General features: G+C 57.4%; 1 protein-coding gene across 1 annotated transcript in view; it reads left to right on the top strand.

Moving 5' to 3' along the window:
• Positions 1-5,539, top strand: part of CSMD1 (CUB and Sushi multiple domains 1) — a 710,708-nt gene that overhangs the window by 420,706 nt on the left and 284,463 nt on the right. The gene's annotated exons all lie outside the window — the stretch shown is intronic.

Below are 5,539 nucleotides of genomic sequence, written 5' to 3'. Positions count from 1 at the left end.
GGGAGACAGCAGATGGGGGTGCAGGGCAGTGGGGACTGAGGGAGACAGCGGGTGGGGTGCAGGGCAGTGGGGACTGAGGGAGACAGCGGGTGGGGTGCAGGGTGGTGGGGACTGAGGGAGACAGTGGATGGGGGTACAGGTCAGTGGGGACTGAGGCTCCACGGGGGCCCTGGCCTGGTCATGCCTCTGTTTCCTGTGCGGGTAGGACGGCCCCTCAGCTCCAGGCGATACTGTCATCTCCAGTTTTGCGAATAGAGCTGTTGAGATGGTTACTGAGATTTGAAATGGGATCTGCTTATTGACCTCAAAGCCCCTGTCGACCCAAGTAGTTTGTAATAAGAAAATGAGGTGCAAAATGTTCACACCTACAGAAGCGCTGAGTGGGGTGCATGGGGTGTGCTGGGTGCGGGGGTGCAGGGGGTGCGGGCTGTGGACATCACAGGCAGCCTCGGAGGCTCAGGTTTGCTGGGACCAGCCTGGAGCCCCGCCTTCTCAGCATGGGCCCCGGCATGGGCCGCCCGTGCCCAGCAGGTTGCATCCCTCCCCTGCTGGTTCCTGGGAGGGACGGGACATGCTCATTTGCACACAGGATCCGCATGGGCCGGTGTAGCCTGCTCCTCACTGCCCGTGTTACCGGTTCCCTAAAGACCACATGCATGTTGTCTGTGTCAGAGAGTCCCATGTTAGGCATATGTGGGTGAGGCAAAGGTAGGATTACCTTTGTGAGTACATAACAGAGTCTGTTCTTGTAATATTACTTATTAGTTGTATTATGTTCCATACGGACAACTGTATACCTGCTTTTGCACCATACACCTGACTGTGTGTGTGTGTGTGTGTGTGTGTGTGTGTACACTTATGGTAAGTGTAGATAACGTACATTTAAGTCATACCTACTTATATATACTTACATGTCATATTATGTGTAAGTCTATCCATTCACACGTTATGGGCCCCTGAGGTCGAGTCTTTAAAGAATTCTGTGTTCCGTGTCATCGATGCTGGGAGGGAGTCGGAGACCTGATTTCTCTGAAACACGGCTCCACACCTGCCTCCGCGGCAGAGCCCCCGCACCCCAGTCCTGGGTTTCTGGGAGCCCCGTCACCACTCCGGAAGCCACCCCCTGCCCAGGGCCACCACTGCCCTCGGGGTCGGTCTTGCTGCTGCCACGTCTCAGTCCAGGACCTGACCAGGAGTGGCCTCCCCTCCTGCCCCACCAGCCTGCCCTGGAGGCGTCGCAGGTGTCAGAGCCCCCACCTCCGGGAGGAGCATGGGCTGGTGGGGAAAGAGGGCGGAGCTCTGGGAAGCGGACTGGGGGGCACTGGCCAGCACCCCACGGTCCCCGGGACCTGCACTGTGTGAGATCCCTCGCCCGCTTCCCGCGTCATCACGCCCGCTTTTCCAGGAGCTCGCGTGTGCTTGTGGCCACACACCTGTCACCGCAGAGCCCTCTTGAGCGACGGAAATACGCATTTGCCTCCCAGTTATGTTTCCATCAGGTTGGATCGCGAGGTTCTGAGGAGAGAGGACAGGCTTCCTTGATTTTACTTCTTTTAAAAAAATGATGTGTATAGATTTCAGAGAGGAAGGGAGAGGGGGAGAGAGAGAGAGAAACATCCATGATGGGAGAGAATCATGGATCTGCGACATCCTGCACGCCCCACATCTAGGATCAAGCCCGCAACCCGGGCCTGTGCCCCGACCAGGAATCCAACTGTGTCCTCCCGGGTCAGAGGCTGATGCTCGACCCCTGAGCCACGCCGGCCGGTTGAGGCCCTGAAGCTCGGGCCCTCGTGGAAAACGTTCCTTCCACGTGACACACCTCGCGCTGGCTCCCACAGGGCAGTCAGAGGACGAGCTGCGGGTTTCAGTGAGACCCAGCGCTGCCTGAGCTCGGGAAGCAGCGTCAGGCCTGTCAGTCGCCTGCACCAGGCCAGGCAGAGGGAGGACGGTGTGGGGCGGCGTTGCCTCGGGCCTGCGGTCACTACGGCAGTTTTGGCGCCCCCTCCTCGGCCCCTGCCTGGGGATCGCCCCCCGGCTCCTGGCCTGCTCCGCGGCGTGGAAGGTGAGAACACATTGTGAGGAGCGTACACTTTCTATGTCCTCCACACGATGCGGCTGCTTCCCCAGGAGATCCCGGACACTCGGTGGCCGCAGTCAGGAGACACGTCGGTGTGGTCACTGCCCTGCCGGGACCGTTGCGTCTCTAAGGACTGCGTAGTGCGCCCTCCTCGCTCGCCCTCCTGGAACCCGGTCCGTCCCCTGAGAAGGGCACCTGCGGTGTTGGCCCAGCATAGCTGCCTCCCATAGGGCACCCTCCACGCAGCCGGCGTGGCTGAGGGGTTGAGCGTCCTCAACCCAGGAACCAGGAGGTCACGGTTGGATTCCCAGTCAGGGCACCTGTCCGTGTTGGGGGCTGGATCCCCAGTGGGGGGCATGCAGGCGGCAGCCGATCCGTGATTCTGCAGAGGAAAGAGACCAGTCAGTGAAGCGGCTCCCGACCCCGAGGCCTGGCCCTGGGCCTCCTACTCTCCAGGGAACGGGCAGGAGCCACCGGCCTCCGTGCCTGGGAGACGGGTGGGGGCCTTCGCCTCTGATCTCGGCAGCAGCCCCCAGGACTTGGAGGAGAAGGGCCCGAGGACAGCCCTGCCCCGATTCCCTCCCAGCCTGATCCCCTCCCCGCTGCCCGCCCTTCCCTTCACCAATGCGTCCTGTGTCGTCATGTGGACGCGCTTCCACCCTGTGTTAACGGGGTGAGTATGGGGTGCACTTTTCTGCTTCGTCAGACAGAGAGCCCTCCTCTTTCAAAGACTCCCGTGCACGTGTCACATCACATACTGATGACGTTTATGTTCAGTTTCTTCACAGGAGAATCCACGCGTTCTCTGAAGGCCTGGCTTCCACGTTGGCCGGGCACGGACGCCCCTTCCCAGCTCAGTGTCCTGCTCTCACGCTGGACACGCCTCCCGCCGGGCGTGCTGGGAGGGTCTGGGTTGGGCGGTTGCTGACGCGCAGTCTCTAAAAATTATGTGAAACACCCGTTGCTTTTCCTTCCTGAGGCCGAAGAGCTCCCTGATGCTTTTTTGTGTGCGCAGTTGCCGCAGGACGGGAGGAGATGAGTCTGGAAATTGTCCCTATAAAAAGGGAAAATGACCCAGAAAGGGCACATCATGTGTGCAAATTGAAAGGGCAATGGGCATTTCAGGGCTCCCTGGGGCCCGGGTGTCTGTGATGGTGGCGCTGTCCAGGGTGCTGAGCAAGCCCAGGCCCGACAGCGGACAGCTCACTGCCAATGGTCCAGTCGCCTGTTACTCAGCTACTGGAGGCCATCGGCTAAGCATCTGAGCGGAATACAGACTTACTCACTGGCAGATCCACGAGGTTTTCTACCACAGCGCATTTTACAGTGGAAGCCGGTGGCCACAAAGACGCAGCCCAAGGCCATGGGCAGGTGCCCTTCACCCCGGCTGCTGGGCGTCGGCTCCCTCCCGCCTCCCGCGGGGCTGCTCCGTGCTCTCTTAGGAGGTGGTCTGAATCCGTGCCTTTGCCTCAGGTTGTCGCATGTATTCATGGCAGGGAGAGCGTCACTCGATACCCCTGCTGGAGGCCGTGAGGGGCGTCAGAGTGCGTCACACACCACACAGGCCTCCGGGTTTGTCCTGCGACCTGACGCCGTGCGGCCGCTGTCTCCAGCCCCAGCCCTTGGTGCCGCTGGGCCTTAGGCCAACATCCCTGAATAAAACACCGGAGGGAGCCCTGAAAGAACTAAGTCTTTGCCCTAACGGTTTGGCTCAGTGGATAGAGTGTCGGCCTGCGGACTGAAGGGTCCCAGGTTCGATTCCGGTCAAGGGCATGTACCTGGGTTGCGGGAACATCCCCAGTGGGGAGTGTGCAGGAGGCAGCTGATCGATGTTTCTCTCTCATCCATGTTTCTAACTCTCTATCCCTCTCCCTTCGTCTCTGTAAAAAATCAATTAAATATACTTTAACCAAGAAAAAAAAAGCAAAACGAAGAACTAAGTCTTGTACCTCCGCGGGAGAGAAGGAGGAGGAGCGAGGAGAGGAAGGTGAGGTCATCATGTCTCGGGGGGAGAAGGAGCCGCCGGGCTGGGCACCATCCGTTCTGGGCAGGACGATGGGAAAGCCACACCGCACACGCCAGGCGGGTTGCTGTTCCCTGAACAAGCCACCGACTGTCACCGACGGGCTTCCTGTGGGGGCTTTAATCTGCAGCACATGTGGCCACCGTGAAAACAGTGACTCAATTGCAGAGACCTCTCCAACCCAGCCCAAGCCTTAGTTTCTGAGAGTGTTTCATGGCATTTTTACTAAAGGCGAAATCGGTTTTGCCCGTTAACGTTCCCTAGCAGTTTCTGTTCTTCTTACGCGTCGGCCAGGACTGTGTGACGGAGCTGTCCTGCCCCCACCATTACCTCCAGGGCACCCACAGCCCTCGCCCATCAAAGCTGGACCAGGGGCAGTTGCGGAACATGCAAATGTCATAGAGGCCACTAGGGGGCGCTGAAGAGCAGACGGGTTTCTTTGCCAGCATTATTTCTCAGAGCTGTTTCACCAAATATTGTAAAGATCTTTTTTTTTTTTAAGTAAGAAGGTGGAAGAGGAGGAGAGAGAAAACTGGAAGAGAGAGAGAATGGGGGAGACGGGGGCAGCAGACATGGGGAAGGAGTGGGAGAGACCTGATTCCCCACCAGGGCACGTGCCCGGTTGTGGACTCTGTCCCCAGTCGGGCGTGCAGGGGGCAGCCGATCCATGATGTCTCTCTCGTCAATGTTCCTATCTCGTCCTTTCCCTTCCCCTCTATCTCAAATCAATGAAAACATATCTTAAAAGTTACTTAAAATAAGAAGGGGAAAGGAGGAGAGAGAAAACTGAACGAGGGATTAAGAGAAGGGGGGGGAGGGAGCAGAGATGGGGAAGGGATGGGACAGACCTGAGAAGAGCAGTCATGTTACTGCAAAGCCAGGAACGATGTAGGATGTATATCTGAGGCCGTGAGGTCAGGTGTGCACGTGTGACTAATTTTTGTTTCGCTATCGCTATGTGATCAGGGTCAGAAAGTGTTATTGATTCACTCGAGGTTCGGGTCAGGGGGTTCTCTGTCCTTTGGTTTAAAGTCAGTTGTTTATGTCCCTTCTTCCCAGGTTCACCATACACACACGCGCGCGCGCACACACACACACACACATACATTCATACACACACAGACTCGCACACACATGTTCTGTAACACGTCACATAATCATCAGGCCACAGGGCCCTCGTTCTCAAGAAAGTAGCTCATTTTATGTATTTATTTATATTTTTAATAAAATAAAATTTAAATCTATATACATATTTTATTGACTTCAGAGAGGAAGAGAGAGATAGAAACATCAACAATGAGAGAGCATCATTGGCCGGCTGCTAGGTCGAGGCTCAACCACTGAGCCACGCCGGCCGGGCTCTCGCTCCCATCAAGCTCAGGGCTTGTCCAGTGGGAGGCACATGTGGACGGTCCCCCTGTGGCCGTGGCTTGTCC

This window comes from Myotis davidii, unplaced genomic scaffold (genome assembly GCF_000327345.1).
Source record: "Myotis davidii unplaced genomic scaffold, ASM32734v1 scaffold807, whole genome shotgun sequence".
Classification (NCBI taxonomy): domain Eukaryota; kingdom Metazoa; phylum Chordata; class Mammalia; order Chiroptera; family Vespertilionidae; genus Myotis; species Myotis davidii.
Note: the sequence above shows the minus strand (reverse complement) of the source record. Positions and strands in the feature narration are given on the sequence as shown.